Here is a 17,326-nt window from a genome sequence, read left to right as displayed (position 1 = left end):
AAGCTGATAATTCATCACAAACTAAACTTAATTAAAGCTGATAATTGAAACTGGTAATTCATCACAAACAACATACAATCCAAGGTTCATTGCTACAGAAATAATAGAGTTCACCATAATAAAGCTTAACACATTACAAGCTTTCCTCCATAGCTACTACAAAAGACATCATTGACACACATGGTCAGACAACAACACAACTTAGTCCTCATCACAAATAGCCTTAATCTGGTGAAGCTTCCTCTTGTTGCTATCACCTGCTGTCTTGAGCTCAACAATGCAGGAAGCAAGAGTACTCTTCTCCATGGTCAACTTCTCATTCACTTTCATCAGCTCAGCAATGCGACAATCCACCCGATTCTTCTCTTTCTTCAGGTCATCCTTCTATTTCTTCAGGCCAGCATAACGAATCTCCAAAGTCCTCTTATCAGAGCTCAATTTTTCCTTCTCTTTAAGATGGTTGAACTTCAAATTCCTAATGACAGTGGCTTGAGCTACATGAATTTGCTTTAACTGGTCAACAACAGCCTTCAATTTTTTGATCTCGGCATCCTTTGTCATGCTGCTTTCCACACTCACTGAAATGTTCTTAGCATCATTCTTCTGGTTTACCTCAGGCTGGCTATCCTTATAATCCAAGAGGTTGTTCACATATTCAACAAGCTTCTCATATGTCTCCTGCAACTCTTTTTTCTGTCGTGTGAGATTGTGTACACTGCATGAATGCTCCAGACATGCCATCTTGTTATTATGCTGGCTATCCTCATACATAAGCACAGCTTATGAATAGCATTCTGCATATGCTCTGGCCAATGCTCATCTACCCACTGCACTAATCCAGAATTTGCAACACCCTACAATAGAAAAAATCAGTTCAAAATTACAGACATTACTTACAAATTCAGTTAAATAGCTGATTCAGAATCAGATTCATTTAATGATGACTAATTATGAAAACTACAACTGAAAGTGCTAGTGATCGACTAGAGGGGGGGTGAATAGGAGTTTTTTATGAAAGTCTTCAAAGCATTGAAGTTTCGAAGACAAACGATGAAAATAAACCTATTACCATGCAGCGGAAGGTAGACTACACAAAGCAAGCCATAGTCAAGTATTCAATGAAGTGAAAGCACAACGACTAATAGCAGCTAGGCAGTATAGATCAGGTAGGAAGATAGTGTGAAGCCAATCAGAACAAGCGATCACTCAGTGAAGACAAAAGATAATGCAATCATACAATGACTTCACCAGAGCCAAAAAGGGGGAGATTGTAAGTGCATCTAGTGCCACCCCTAGTTGGTTTTGGAGTATTGACGACAAACCTAGTTGAGGGACTAATGTGTTTGTGAGAATTGCAGGAAAACACAGGTAGAAGTCCCTCATTGATTTGGTTTTCCTACCAGAGATGACCCCTAAAAATGTATGAAGACATTGAAGTCAAAGGTGGTATGTGAAGACATTCACATTGAAGACTATGACAAGAGAAGACATCGCGTGAAGACTATGGAGCGCGAAGACTTAGCAGTTTCGCTGTTCTTTGTTTTTCTTTGTTGAGTCATAGGAACCACCGTACTGTTATGTGGGGTCCAAGAGAACCAGTCAGAATGACTGAAGTGATGCTTAACCAAAATCCTATGTCTTCGAGTGAAGACTATGAGAGCAAATCTTGTCCAGAGTGGATAAGTCAGCTTTGCTTGTAGCCCAAGTAGAGTTGTCGTGTGTGTTTGAAATCTGACCGTTAGAACACGTGTCAGTTCCTTAGTGACCCCGGGTCATTTCGGACAAATCAGGTCGGGTTGCCTAGTGGCTATAAATAGCCGACCCCCTACAACCATAAACGGTTCGCTGCTCAGAGTTTGAGTACGGCTTTTGTCGTTTGAGAGCAACCCACCTCAAAGCCTTTGAGAGAGAATTCCTTGCGAGGATAAAGCCCTAAACACCCAGAGCCAAAGAGTGTTAGGCATCACTTAAGTCTTCCTGTCTGTGTGATCTGAAGACTTATTACACTTGAGGACTGTGAATCCTCCAGCCGGTTAGGCATCGCGTTCTGAGCATCCAAGAGTCATTGTGGATCGCCGGTGAATGAAGTCTGTGAAGGTTTGGAAGTCTACCTTGAAGACTTACCAGAGTGATTGGGCGAGGACTGGGTGTCCTTAGCTCAAGGGTAATAAGGTGAAGACGGGGTCTTCTGAGTTGAATCTCAGCCTCCCTAACCAGACGCACAGTTGTCACAGCAACTGGAACTGGTCCAACAAATCATTGTCTTCAACGAGTCACTGGTTTCATCCTTCCCTTCCCTTTACTTATTGTTGGTCCTTGTGAAGTCATTGTACGATTGCATCACCATTTGGCTTCACTGAGTGATTACTTGTTCTGATTGGCTTCACAATATCTTCCTACCTGATCCTTACTGCCTAGCTGCTATTAGTCATTGTGCTTTCACTTCATTGAATACTTGACTATGGTTTGCCTAGTGTAGTTTACCATCCGCTGCATGATAATAGGTTTATTTCTATCGTTTGTCTTTGAAACTTATATGTTTTGAAGACTTTCATAAAAATCGCCTATTCACCCCCCCTCTAGTCGATCACTAGCACTATCAATTGGTATCAGAGCAAGGTACTCCCTTGTTGTGTGTGATTCGGTTTAACCACCTGGAATTTTAGCTATGTCGACTGCAGGGATAATTAAAGTCTCCGCTGCGTGCCCCGTCTTCGATGGAACTGAATATCCCTACTGGAAGAATAAGATGCGCATGCATCTTGAAGCCATTGATGTCGACCTATGGTATGTCGTCAAGAACGGCGTTCCCAAGGCTGGAGAAGTGGTCACTGCTGCTGATGTCAAGAAGTTCGTTCAACTGGACTCTACTGCCAAGAATATCATCTGTGGTCATCTGACCAAAGGACAGTATGGCCGCGTGAGTGCTTTGGAAACATCTAAGCTAGTCTGGGACTGGCTCTCGAAGGTCAACAAAGGCATCTCAACCCAGAGAGATCAGAGAATCAGTGTCCTTCGCAACCTCTTCATCCGCTTCAAGAGAAATAACAATGAGAATGTCCAGCTCACGTTTGATCGACTCACTGACATCACAAATGAGCTTCAAGCCCTCGGCGCTACTGAGATCACCAAGCATGAAGTCGTCAAGACACTCCTGAGATCACTTGACAGTTCGTTTGACACCCTAGCCCTGATGATGCAAGAACGTCCTGTTTTCAAGACACTCGATCCGTCTGACATACTTGAGAGGCTCAACACACATGAGTTTCAGCTTTCTGAGAAAAGAGACATCTACGATCCCAACTATGGGCGAACTCGTGCCTTGAAGGCAAAAGCTGTCTCCTCATCTGAAGAAGAATCTGACAGCAGTTCTGATGATCTTGAAGACATTGGAAAGGAGCTTGCTATGCTTGTGAAGAAGTTCCAAAAATTCACCAAGAAGAAAGGCTTCAGAAAGTCTTCACGATCAAGCTCAAGAAATGATGAAGCTTCTGCTCATGACTACAAGAAGAGAACATGCCACAAGTGCAAGAAACCTGGCCACTACATCTCTGAGTGTCCGCAGTGGGACAATGAGAACAACAAGAACAAGAAGAGCAAGGAATATGACTCTGACGATAAGAAGAAGAAGAAATACTCAAAGTCTTCTTCCAAGTCTTCCTCAAAGTCTTCATCACACAAGAAGAGCTCATCTGGCAAGGCACGTGCGTTTGTTGGCAAGGAAATGGATTCAGAGGAGGAGTCCGCTTCTGAGGAGGAGTCCGATTCTGGCGTTGCGAGTCTGGCTACAGCATACGTTGCCAAGTCCATCTTCAACACTGAAGACAATGATTTCATCACCGACACTGATGCAAATGACAAGGACTACTCCGCTCCTACCTACTGCTTCATGGCACGCGGTGCCAAGGTAAACACACGCACTCCTCACTATCAAACTTCTAGTGAAGATGACTCTGATTGTGGTTCCAAACCTAGCTACAAAACACTTGCTAAAATTGCAACTGAACAACAGAAAGCTATGGAACATATTCAAAAACTGTTAGACAAAAGCGATGATCTGTTAGACGCTGAAATGACTCGATCTCAGTCCTTAATTGAAGACATAAAAAATCTTCACGTTAAGTATGAGGAACTTGAAAGTCGTCATGAAACGCTCTCAACAACTCATGAAAATCTTTCCTATCATTATCTTCAAAGGAAGCAAGATCTTGAGAAATTGAGAGCGGCTCATGAAGATCTTTAAAAGGAAAATGAGTCACTTCACGCCGAACAGATCAGTTCCGCTCAGGGAGGATTTGAACCACCATGTCTTAAATGCATTGAGCGTGACAACGCTACTTCTATTGCTGAGTGTTCTACTGCTGCTAATATTGCAATATCTTCAACTGTTGATGTGGTAACTAACCCCTCTGCTGAGGATACCACTGCTATTGCTGATGAGAATGCTAGGTTGAAGACATTGCTTGAAACAGGGATGTAAAAAAGTCTCAAAGGGCATCAAACACTATGTGATGTCCTCAAAAGGCAGATCCTGAACCGAAACCCTAGGAAAGAGGGTGTTGGGTTAGAAAGGAAAATGAATGCTGATGGCTCTTACTGGAAACCTGAGCAGTACCCCAAAACCACATGGGTTGCTGCAAAGGAACCTTCAGCGGATCCATCCACCCTATCTGGCTTCACTTGTGCTAATCACATTGTTATTGATGAATCCTTTGATGCAAACTATAAACTGTTTAAGAATCAGAATGGTGAAGTGTTTGCCAGGTATATTGGTAATAACTGCAGGAATGGACTGCCTATGAAGAAGATCTGGGTGCCGAAAAGGTGTTTGGAGAATCTTCCTGTGAATGTCATCATGACACCATAGGTGAAGAATACAAACCCCAGAACACAGGCTTCATACAGTCCAAAGACTTCATACAGACAGAGGACTCACCTGAGTCGCACTAACGCAAATGTTTTGCAGGGAAACCATACTCAGGCCTGTGAATATGAGCGCGTTTCATCAAACCGCCATGTTCATAAGACCAAGAACTATTCTGCTTATTCTTATGAGTACTATTGTCCACCTGCAAGACTTTTTGCTAGGGCTCCAAAGCCAAAGTTCTCAGATGCTGCACTTAGACTCATTGCTTCGAAGCCACCCTTGAAGATGTGGGTGGCTAAGAAAGCTTAACTCTCTTTTGCAGGGAAAGGTCTCCAGCCGAAAACCAAAATCGTCTGACGCTATTGCTGGGGACCTTAAACATCTTGTAGGGCACAAGATCAAATGCCCAAATGGTCTTATTATGTACTTTGTTCCTGAATCGCTTGCCACTCGCCCTATCAGTCCAAATCTCAATCTAAGCTTTCATAATCCACTGGTTCGTCAAATGTTTTTGCTTCACAATTCTCTTCGTGAAGCCTATCCCCCTAACTGCACTGTAGGGTACAACACCAGCTGCTTCAGAATGGATTATTGATAGTGGGTGTACCAATCACATGACTAGCAAGCGAAGCCTTCTTATGGACTCAACACTACGTCCATCTGACAAAAGTCACATCACATTTGCTGACACTGGTAAAAGCAAGGTATTGGGTCTAGGTAGAGTTGCAATCTCAAAGGATCAAGACATGGATAAACTCATGCTTGTTGAATCCCTTGGATTCAATTTAATGTCTGTTTCAATGCTTTGCGATTTAAACATCATCTGGGTCCCGACGACAATGGTAAAGAGTTTGATCAAAAGGTATACCGCTCCATGATTGGTTCTTTACTTTATCTATGTGCATCTAGGCCAGATATTATGCTTAGTGTTTGCATGTGTGCTCGATTCCAAGCGGCACCAAAGGAATCGCATCACTTAGCTGTGAAGCGAATTCTTCGATATTTGGCTCACACCCCAACATTAGGATTATGGTATCCAAAGGGCTCAGAGTTTGATCTGGTTGGATTCTCAGATGCTGATTATGCTGGTGACAAGGTGGATCACAAGTCTACATCAGGCACATGTCATTTTCTACGACGATCACTTGTATGTTGGTCTTCAAAGAAACAGATCTGTGTATCTCTCTCCACTGCTGAATCTGAATACATTACTGCTGGATCTTGCCGCGCTCAGCTTCTATGGATGAAGCAAACACTCAAAGACTATGGCATTCATCTGAAGCAAGTGCCACTCTACTGCGACAACGAAAGCGCCATCAAGATTGCCAACAACCCAGTTCAGCACTCGAAGACAGAGCACATTGAAATTCGTCATCACTTTCTCAGAGATCATGTTGTGAAGGAAGATATTGATATCATACACGTCAACACTGAAGAGCAATTGGCAGATATCTTCACCAAGCCCTTGGATGAGAAGAGATTTTGCAAGTTACGGTGTGAGCTAAATATCTTGGAATCCTCAAATGTCCTGTGATCAGGCACACATCCTAACACTTATGCATATTGATGACTTAGATGTGCAACACACGAAGTAAAGTATATCTTCAATCAATGAAGACATACATTCTAAGTGTGAATACATTAATGTGAAATTTGACTTCGGAGCGCCACGATAATTGTGCGCCGTGTCTGGGTCTAATACTTCCTATACGGTGGGTAACGCCACCACCAAATTCCTCTGTTTGAAGTGTTTCACCCATGCGTTACATTTGCTATGTCTTCACATTTTGTTTGTCTTCATTCTCAACTTTTCTTCATGATTATCTTCACTATGTTGGTTTGATTGTCTTTCTCACATATATATACTAGTGTTCTGTCCTCTACAGCATTCACTTATAGCTATGTCTTCTTGTTGAATCTTTTGAACTAAGTGAATGTGATCGGACCCTAACCTCTCTATGCTTTTTATCTCAAACTCTATCTCTCCAAATCATATGCATTCTCTTGAAACTGTCAAATGTCTTCTCTGCGTCCTTGTCAGCAGAAGATACAGAGACAAACATTAAGTCCGCTTTCAATGCTAATTCCTTCACCTGAAACCCGGAGAAGTGGGAACGACCACCCGACAATCCAGGCGTGCGTGGGAACGTGGAACAACCTCTGATATGTTGCATGATGGCCATGTGTCCTTCAGATGTGAATCGCCAGGGGCACCTGTGTAATAACACTGTGCCGTCCCTGTCCCTATAAATACATGCCTCACCACAGTCATTATCCTTTCTTCCACTCTCGCACAAACCCTAGCGCCACCGCTAGCCCTCAACGACACCGGCGACGAAGCGCTTAGCTGCCGCGACCTCTCCGACGCCGTCTTCACGCCGGCCGCGGACATCGTCCTCTCCGCCGTCGCCATAGGTGTCCTCCGTCGCCAAGTTAGGGCACGGACGATCGAACTGCTCGGCCTCATCTCCCTCTCCGTCTAGGAGTTCTTCGTGTGGTAAATAAAACTTCCTTTTTACGGCCCCTTTGATCCTATAGATTCATCACTTTCTACCACAAGCTGTTTCTGTTCACACAAGTTGGATCTATTTCATACTGCATCTCATAATATGCCTAGTATGTTCACTTATGCTTCACAAAGTAGTTAGATTCCTCACTTGTACTTATTCGTGGATTCGTACAAATCTGGAACCAACTCTCTATCTATGAGTGAATGTCTTCGCACTATGAGGTCAATGTCCTCTAAACTGATTTATCTTCAAAATCTTCTGAGAATGCATATGACCTCTTCCCCTTCCCTCGCACCTTAATGCTGTCACAGGTACATGTCCGTGGGAGAATCCCTTGGTTCTCATAGTCTGCATTCATTTACAGAATTCTTACAGCATCATATAAATTCTCCCGAAGCCAGTTCCTGTTTGTTCAGCAAGTGAAAGCCTTTGAAGCCTTTGAACGTGTTGAAGCCATTCAGTTTGAAGTTCATGGCTGTAGAGAAATCAGTAAGGAAGGGTGGTAGACAGCGTCGTGGGGGAACGTCAAGAGATTTGTCTGATGACCTCTCAGAGCTTTACAAGACAGATCCTGAAGAGGATTACAATCAGCGCAAGACCCGAATCCAATGGATTCGAAGATATTGGGCAGAACAATGGTTCAAGTACAGGTTTGTGACCCAGGAATATGCTGAGAAAAATGCCATCAAGCGACCATGGGGAGACATCCTATACAGAATTCTTCAACCCAGGTCCAGAGATGAAGCCATTGAACAAGGCTTCTATCCCTGCATGGTCCGTGGACCACAGCCTGCGGATGCACACCCATCGTCATTGCTATGGTGTCGTGACAACAATTTGTTCAAACGCAACTTCCAGTTTGCCAAGAATTTGTCTAAGCAAAACAAGAAGTCATTGGGACTAGACTTCAACCCTAGTCCTTCTGCTCCCCGTGCCGATGGCACCCGCGAAGCTGAACCCAATCTTGTTGGGCCCTTCTACAACCTGGAAGGTCTCATCACTCATATCATGGTTCAAGGGACAGCCGTGGATGAGCCTGCGGATGACGCTGAATCTGATGAAGCGCCTGCACCGCCGAAGCCAAAGAAACTGAAGAAGCCTAAAGCTTCAAAGCCTGCCTCGGCACCAAAAATCTCACGGGTGAAGCCACTGGCTACTGCACCTCCTGAAGACAGTGTGCAGTCTAAAGATTTGTCACGCATCTCCAAGCCCTCGAGAGTAAAGATGCCCTTGCAACACACCAGCCAAGAACTGACTGCTGCTGCTATTCTGCGCAATGATGCCATTGATCTGTCCAGCGATGAAGATCTTGCAGATGACGCTCTTGAGCAACTGATCAAGAGCAAAGAAGAAGCAGAAATCTTCAATGATTTGCCTCTCTTTGATGTGGCAATTATCCACAACTTCATTGATGAGTGGTTTGAAACCCCCAATCTCAGCTTTGAGGATCTGCAACTTCCAATTGGCCTCAGCGTTGCCTTCTCTGGTGCCATTGCTTCTGAGCTGGCTCTAGCTCAGTGCATAGTTGAGCTGAAGCACAAAATTGACTATGAGAAAGCTCAGTTCAAGAAGCACATGGCAGAGCTCAGCGTGCAAGAGGTCAAAAACTTCAAGATCATGCTGCACGAGCTCAAAAAAGCCTTTCTCAAGAAGCATGAAGAAGCTCAAGGTTCTCGTGAACGCATGAAGAGTCTGGCTGACAAGTGTGTGCAAGCCTACAATGAGGCTGAGAAGCGTAAGGCTCTTGGTCGTCCTGGCATCGATCCTAGGATGGTTGCAAAGAAGAAGAAGAAGCCAGCTGTGGCCGAACCCAAAGCACCAAGGCAGGAAGCACATCCCATTGTCATCCCAGCCAGCATGACTGGCTCGAAGCCAAAGGTCAGGTCAACCACTTCAGAACTGAAGAAGACGAGGACTGCTGAGGCTGAAGCCAGAAAGAGGAAACATCCTGAAGCCTCTGATGCTGCCGCCTCCAAGAAGAAGCGCAAAACCAAGAAGGATCGGGCTACTCCCACAAAGCCCTTAGTTGTTGAACCTATCTCAATGGTTCGCCCTGCAGCTGAACATCAAGAGCGCCAACTGATTGTCCATGAGCCTGCTTCCACACAGGCTCATGAAGCTGAAGACATTCCAGCAGTTGATCCCACCGCTGCTGAAGACATTGGTCACCATGACAATGTTGAAGATGATGTAGTTCTTCCTCAGATTGAGCACCAACTGGTATCATCGCCTGTGCTTACGCACAGCGAACTCATCAGCATTGGTCGTCCTTTGACGCCAATTGCTCAGGATGCATCATGGGATGATCACCCACAACAACAAGTCACACCACCCCAGCAAGAAGAAGAAGAAGATGACCTTGAGGCCCAGCCAACTCCATCTTCAAAGGCGTCGCCAGCGTTACGCAGGCTTTGCAAAGGACCAAGGCCTCAAGTCTCTCTTTCGATCGTTCCAGAAGGAGAAGTGCCTCACCAATCTGTTGCACGTCAAGTGTTTCAAGATGCCACTCCTACTGTGAATGTCTCCGAGTCTGAGGCTAAATCTGCTGAAGACATTCCGGCTGCATCAGCCGACGACACACAAGAAGAAGAACGTGTCCCTACTCCCCCCATTACTGAAGAAGTTGTTCTCGAGGAGAACATGTCTATGCCCGACCCTCCAGCTCATCAAGTGGAGGCTGAGAATCTTGAGGCTGCCACCACCAACACAAATGAAGCCAATGACGTAGTCGTGGCTCAAGCAAATGTGGAGCCTGCACCAACCAATGTGCCAGAAGTCAATGAAGCCAATGATGCAACCGCTCCTGTTCCTGCGCCTACTGCTGGTCCTCAGTTTGACTATCACGTTGAGCACAGGCCTCAGTACAGAAGCCAATGCCAAGGTTGCCCAGGTTTCCAGGTCCTGCATCGGCACCCGGATATTTTAATGTCAACAGCTTCAAAGCAGACAACACCTTCTTCAATAGCGCCAAGAACCCCTACTCAAGGGAAAGAATATCTTCTAATCGGTTCTGGAGCTATCCGCAATGAAGTTATTACTCATGCATTCTGTACAATCAAGGTCGTATTTTCCCTCATATGCGTCTTGACACTGAAGCCATAACTGGTCTGCCTTGCTTGGAAAAAGCTCTGGATTGCTTCAAAGATTCTGGATTGTTGCCGTTCGTCACCGACAAAGAGCACTGGAACGAAGAATTGCTGCTCCAATTCTATGCCACTCTTCACATTCGTGGCTACAACAGAGATCCGAAGACTTGGGTCCTTGAGTGGATGACCAGAAATGTTCATCACGAAGCCAAAGCCTTTGATATCATTGAGCTCACTGGTCTGCCCACTCCTGGAGATCTTTATGAACCTGGTTGTCAGCTTCACAGTGAAGCTATGGAGAGCATCTTTCAGAAGCCTGAACCGAACATGAGTCAGATGCTTAGTATGATGAAGCCTTTGCCACAAGACGCTGCATATCCTAAGGAGTTCTTTGTTGAAGACCTGGAGTATCTGCCAAGGACTATCTATGACATTAAAAGGTGAACTCTCTGTCCCATCAAAGGACATTCTCCACATGCAAAGCTGGAAGGTGCAATGAAGACTTTGGTCTTCTATATTCTTCATGGCAAATGCTTCAATGCACAAGACTTCTTCATCCTCCAACTTGCTGCATCAGGATCTGATCTTTTTGGCTTGAAGTTCTACGCTCCATGGATAATGCGGCTGATTAAACTCCACTCAGCTATCTCATATCAGCCATCTGCTCGCAATCATCGGATCTTTCTGCCTGATGTGGATATGTCCGTTGAAGCCATTTATCTAGAGCCTGCCAAGGAACCTCTTAGTATTCAGAATGCGGAGCATTAAAGTTTCACTTAGAACATTGAAGGAGTTGAAGCAGTCACTCGTGTTTATCCTCTGGCTAGTACTACACATGCACCTCATCGTGCCCTCACTGAAGCCACTGAAAGCACCATTGCCCAACGGCCCAAGAAGCGATCTCGTGTTCTCAATGACCGAGAGCTTCTGGTTGCCCTTCATCAGAAACAGGATAGGCATCATGACTGGTTGAAGCGCCAAATGCAAAGCCTCTTGGTGGACGTAAACAGGATTCGCAATCTTGCCACCAAGAATGCCTTTGTTGCCCATGAAACCTGTCGGCGTACATGGAAAGGACTGACGCTTATGTGCTCTGAGAATGATCTTCAAGAGGATGGCTTCTCTGAACGCTTCAAGTTTGACTCCACACCTCCAAGAAGGACTGTGTTGCGACGAACTCAGTCTCTTGAAGACTCTGAGTTCTCTTCCTCCGCGGAAACTATGAATGCCAGAGTGATCGATGACGAAGACGATGCTACTTCACCGCCTCCCACTTCTGCATGCATCGACACTGCCCCGAGTTCGTCTGCACCGCCTAACAACACTGACGACCTTGCTGCTTCACCTACTCCTCATGGGAACGAGTAGACGCTCTATGTCTTCAAACCTTTTTGGTCCTTACTGACAAAAGGGGGAGAAGCATATGAGTTTGATAGTCTTCAAGCGGGTCCATATGGGCGGTTGCTTTATATTTTGCCTAGTGTTTACAACTCTCGTTTTGATACATTTGGTTCTTTGAGTTGTAACACTTAAAACTCGATGGTCATCTGCTACTTATTTTCTATTCTGTCATGCGATGATAAATTCCGCATGTGCGACGATAAATTCCGCACTTAGATCATTTTGCAGATGCCCATTTTTCATTATGCATGTCATTATCTTCACATACTTTTTCATGCATGATGAATTGTCATCATAAGTTGAAGAGGATCTCCACAAGTACAACCTGCCATGTGCATTTGCATACCAAAAGCAAATTACTTATATGCACATCTTCAGGGGGAGCCTTTGCCACTTATGAATACAATGACCTATCCTTTACAATTTCACATATTTTATTCCCCGTTGAAAACTTCAACTAGTTTGTCATCAATCACCAAAAAGGGGGAGATTGTAAGTGCATCTAGTGCCACCCCTAGTTGGTTTTGGAGTATTGACGACAAACCTATTTGAGGGACTAATGTGTTTGTGAGAATTGCAGGATAACACAGGTAGAAGTTCCTCATTGATTTGGTTTTCCTACCAGAGATGACCCCTAAAAATGTATGAAGACATTGAAGTCAAAGGTGGTATGTGAAGACATTCACATTGAAGACTATGACAAGAGAAGACATCACATGAAGACTATGGAGCGCGAAGACTTAGCAGTTTCGCTGTTCTGTGTTTTTCTTTGTTGAGTCATAGGAACCACCGTACTGTTAAGTGGGGTCCAAGAGAACCAGTCAGAATGACTGAAGTGATGCTTAACCAAAATCCTATGTCTTCGAGTGAAGACTATGAGAGAAAATCTTATCCAGAGTGGATAAGTCAGCTTTGCTTGTAGCCCAAGTAAAGTTGCCGTGTGTGTTTGAAATCTGACAGTTGGAACACGTGTCAGTTCCTTAGTGACCCAGGGTCATTTCGGACAAATCAGGTCGGGTTGCCTAGTGGCTATAAATAGCCCACCCCTACAACCATAAACGGTTGGCTGCTCAGAGTTTGAGTACGGCTTTTGTCGTTTGAGAGCAACCCACCTTGAAGCCTTTGAGAGAGAATTCCTTGCGAGGATAAAGCCCTAAACACCCAGAGCCAAAGAGTGTTAGGCATCACTTAAGTCTTCCTGTCTGTGTGATCTGAAGACTTATTACACTTGAGGACTATGAATCCTCCAGCCGGTTAGGCGTCACGTTCTAAGCATCCAAGAGTCATTGTGGATCGCCGGTGAACGAAGTCTGTGAAGGTTTGGAAGTCTACCTTGAAGACTTACCAGAGTGATTGGGCAAGGACTGGGTGTCCTTAGCTCAAGGGGAATAAGGTGAAGATGGGGTCTTCTGAGTTGAATCTCAGCCTCCCTAATCAGACGTACAGTTGTCACAGCAACTGGAACTGGTCCAACAAATCATTGTCTTCAACGAGTCACTGGTTTCATCCCTCCCTTCCCTTTACTTACTCTTGGTCCTTGTGAAGTCATTGTACGATTGAATCACCATTTGGCTTCACTGAGTGATTACTTGTTCTGATTGGCTTCACAATATCTTCCTACCTGATCCTTACTGCCTAGCTGCTATTAGTCATTGTGCTTTCACTTCATTGAATACTTGACTATGGTTTGCCTAGTGTAGTTTACCTTCCACTGCATGGTAATAGGTTTATTTCTATCGTTTGTGTTCGAAACTTATATGTTTTGAAGACTTTCATAAAAATCGTCTATTCACCCCCCTCTAGTCGATCACTAGCACTTTCAAGAAGAGGTCATATGCATTCTCAGAAGATTTTGAAGATAAATCAGTTTAGAATACATTGACCTCAAAGTGCGAAGACATTCACTCATAGATAGAGAGTTGGTTCCAGATTTGTACGAATCCATGAATAAGTACAAGTGAGGAATCTAACTACTTTGTGAAGCATAAGTGAACATACTAAGCATATTATGAGATGCAGTATGAAATAGATTCAACTTGTGTGAATAGAAACTGCTTGTGGTAGAAAATGATGAATCTATAGGATCAAAGGGGCCGTAAAAAGGAGGTTTTATTTACCACACGAAGAACTGCTAGACGGAGTGGGAGAGGAGGCCGAGCAGTTTGATCTTCCGTGCCCTAACTTGGCGACGGAGGACACCTACGGCGACGGCGGAGAAGACGATGTCCGCGGCCAGTGTGAAGACGGCGCCGGTGAGGTCACGGCAGCTAAGCGCTTCGTTGCCGGTGTCGTCGAGGGCTAGCAGTGGCGCTAGGGTTTGTGCGAGAGTGGAAGAAAGGATAATGACTATGGTGAGGCATGTATTTATAGGGATAGGGACGGCACAGTGATATTACACAGGTGCCCCTGACGATTCACATCTGAAGGACACATGGCTATCATGCAACACATCGGAGGTTGTTCCATGTTTCCACACACGCCTGGATTGTCGGGTGGTCATTCCCACTTCTCCGGGTTTCAGTTTGAAGGATTTAGCATTGAAAAACAGATTAATGTTTGTCTCTGTGTCTTCTGCTGACAAGGACGCAGAGAAGACAGTTTGACAGTGTCAATTGAATGCATATGATTTGGATAGATAGACTTAAGATAGAAGCATAGAGGGGTTAGGGTCCGATCACATTCACTTAGGTCAAAAGATTCAACGTGAAGACATAGCTATAAGTGAATGTTGTAGAGGACAGAAACCAAATTGAAGATAAACATGATGCCATGTTAACATTGAAGACAAACAAAATGCGAAGACTTTGCAAATGTAACGCCATGAGAAAAACACTTCAAAGGGAAGAATTTTGGTGGTGGCGTTACCCACCGTATAGGAAGTATTAGACCCAGAAACGGCGCACAATTATCGTGGCGCTCCGAAGTCAAATTCCATGTTAATATATTCACACTCAGAATGTAAGTCTTCATTGATTGAAGATATACTTTACTTCGTGTGTTGCACATCTAAGTCATCAACATGCTTAAGTGTTAGGATGTGTGCCTGATCACAGGACATTTGAGGATTCCAAGATATTTAGCTCACACCCTAACTTGCAAAACCTCTTCTCATCCAAGGGCTTGGTGAAGATATCTGCCAATTGCTCTTCAGTGTTGACATGTATGATATCAATATCTTCCTTCATTACATGATCTCTGAGAAAGTGATGACGATTTTCAATGTGCTTTGTCTTTGAGTGCTGAACTGGGTTGTTGGCAATCTTGATGACGCTCTCATTGTCGCAGTAGAGTGGCACTTGCTTCAGATGGATGCCATAATCTTTGAGTGTTTGCTTCCTCCATAGAAGCTGAGCGCAGCAAGATCCAGCAGCAATGTATTCAGATTCAGCAGTGGAGAGAGATACACAGTTCTGCTTCTTTGAAGACCAACATACAAGTGACCGTCCCAGAAAATGACATGTGCCTGATGTAGACTTGCGATCCACCTTGTCACCAGCATAATCAGCATCCGAGAATCCAACCAGATCAAACTCTGAGCCCTTTGGATACCATAATCCTAGAGTTGGGGTGTAAGCCAAATATCGAAGAACTCGCTTCATAGCTAAGTGATGCGATTCCTTTGGTGCCGCTTGGAATCGAGCACACATGCAAACACTAAGCATAATATCTGGCCTAGATGCACATAGATAAAGTAAAGAACCAATCATGGAGCGGTCTACCTTTTGATCGAACTCTTTACCATTGTCGTCGGGACCCAGATGATGTTTGGCTGGCATTGGCGTCGTGAAGCCTTTGCGGTCTTGCATACCAAACTTCTTCAGGCAATCTTTGAGATACTTCTCTTGAGATATAAAGATGTTGTTGCGTTGCTGACGTATTTGAAGACCAAGGAAGAACTTCAGCTCACCCATCATGGGCATCTGATATTGCTCTTGCATCGTATATCCAAACTCTTCACTGTATTTCTGGTTAGTGCAGCCGAAGATAATGTCATCCACATATATTTGGCACACAAACAGTTCACCATCATATGTCTTCGTGAAGAGAGTAGGATCCAGGGAACCAGGTTTGAAGCCTTTGCTCTTCAGGAAGTCTTTGAGTGTGTCATACCAAGCCCGAGGGGCTTGTTTGAGGCCATACAGTGCCTTGTTGAGCTTGTACACCATGTCAGGATGTTTTGGATCTTCAAAGCCAGGCGGTTGTGCAACATACACTTCTTCTTCAATCTTGCCATTGAGAAAAGCGCTCTTCACATCCATTTGATATAGAAGTATGTTGTGATGATTTGCATAGGCCAGCAGTATGCGTATGTCTTCAAGTCTAGCCACAGGAGCAAATGTTTCATCGAAGTCAATCCCTTCAACTTGACTGTATCCTTGAGCAACAAGACAAGCTTTGTTTCTGATAACTTGACCATGCTCATCTTGCTTGTTGCGATATATCCATTTGGTGCCTATTATATTGTGCTTCCGAGGATCAGGACGCTTAACCAGTTCCCATACATTATTCAGCTCAAACTGTTGAAGCTCTTCTTGCATAGCTTGAATCCATTCAGGTTCCATGAAGGCTTCTTCAACTTTCTTGGGTTCTGTTATTGAGACGAATGTGAAGTGCCCACAGAAATTTGCTAGCTGTGTTACCCTTGAACGAGTGAGTGGACCTGGTGCATTGATGCTATCGATTATTCTCTCAATCTACACTTCATTTGCAACACAAGGATGTACAGGACAAAGATTTTGCTCTTGCTGATCATTGTTATTGTTAGAGGGATTGTCGTCAGGCTGAGCATTGTCTTCAGGTTGATCAGGTGCGGTGATGATAAGTTCTTCTTCAGGTTGAGCTTCAGAAGGTATGATTTCTCTAGTTCCCATAAGTTTGATTGATTCACTGGATGGAACTTCATCTAGCACATTTGGCAGGTTCTCTCTTTGCGAGCCGTTAGTCTCATCGAACCGCACATCCACAGTTTCAACCACTTTATAGTGAAAGAGGTTGAAGACTCTGTAGAAGTGCGAATCCTTTCCATATCCAAGCATAAAACCTTCATGTGCTTTACGTGCAAATTTTGAAGTGTGATGTGGATCCTTGATCCAGCACTTGGCACCAAATACTCTGAAGTAACTGACATTTGGCTTCTTGCCAGTAAGGAGATCATAGGATGTCTTGTTCAGAAGCTTGTGAAGATAAACACGGTTGATGATATGACATGCAGTATCAATGGCTTTAGGCCAGAACTTTCTTGGAGTCTTGTTATCATCGAGCATCGTCCGGGCCATCTCAATAAGTGTTCTGTTCTTGCGTTCCACGACGCCATTCTACTGCGGCATGTACGGAGCTGAGAATTCATGTGCGATGCCCAAAGTATCAAGATAAGTGTCTAGGCTAGTGTTCTTGAATTCAGTGCCATTGTCACTTCTGATGTGCTTGATCTTGACACCATAGTTGTTCATGGCTCGATTGGC

At 44.4% G+C, this 17,326-nt stretch overlaps 1 pseudogene; it reads right to left on the bottom strand.

Moving 5' to 3' along the window:
- Nucleotides 1-201: 201 nt before the first annotated feature.
- The window catches only part of LOC125506084, a 33,276-nt pseudogene continuing 16,151 nt past the window's right edge, over nt 202-17,326 (bottom strand).

Source organism: Triticum urartu, chromosome 5 (assembly GCF_003073215.2).
Source record: "Triticum urartu cultivar G1812 chromosome 5, Tu2.1, whole genome shotgun sequence".
In the NCBI taxonomy this organism is placed as follows: domain Eukaryota; kingdom Viridiplantae; phylum Streptophyta; class Magnoliopsida; order Poales; family Poaceae; genus Triticum; species Triticum urartu.
Note: the sequence above shows the minus strand (reverse complement) of the source record. Positions and strands in the feature narration are given on the sequence as shown.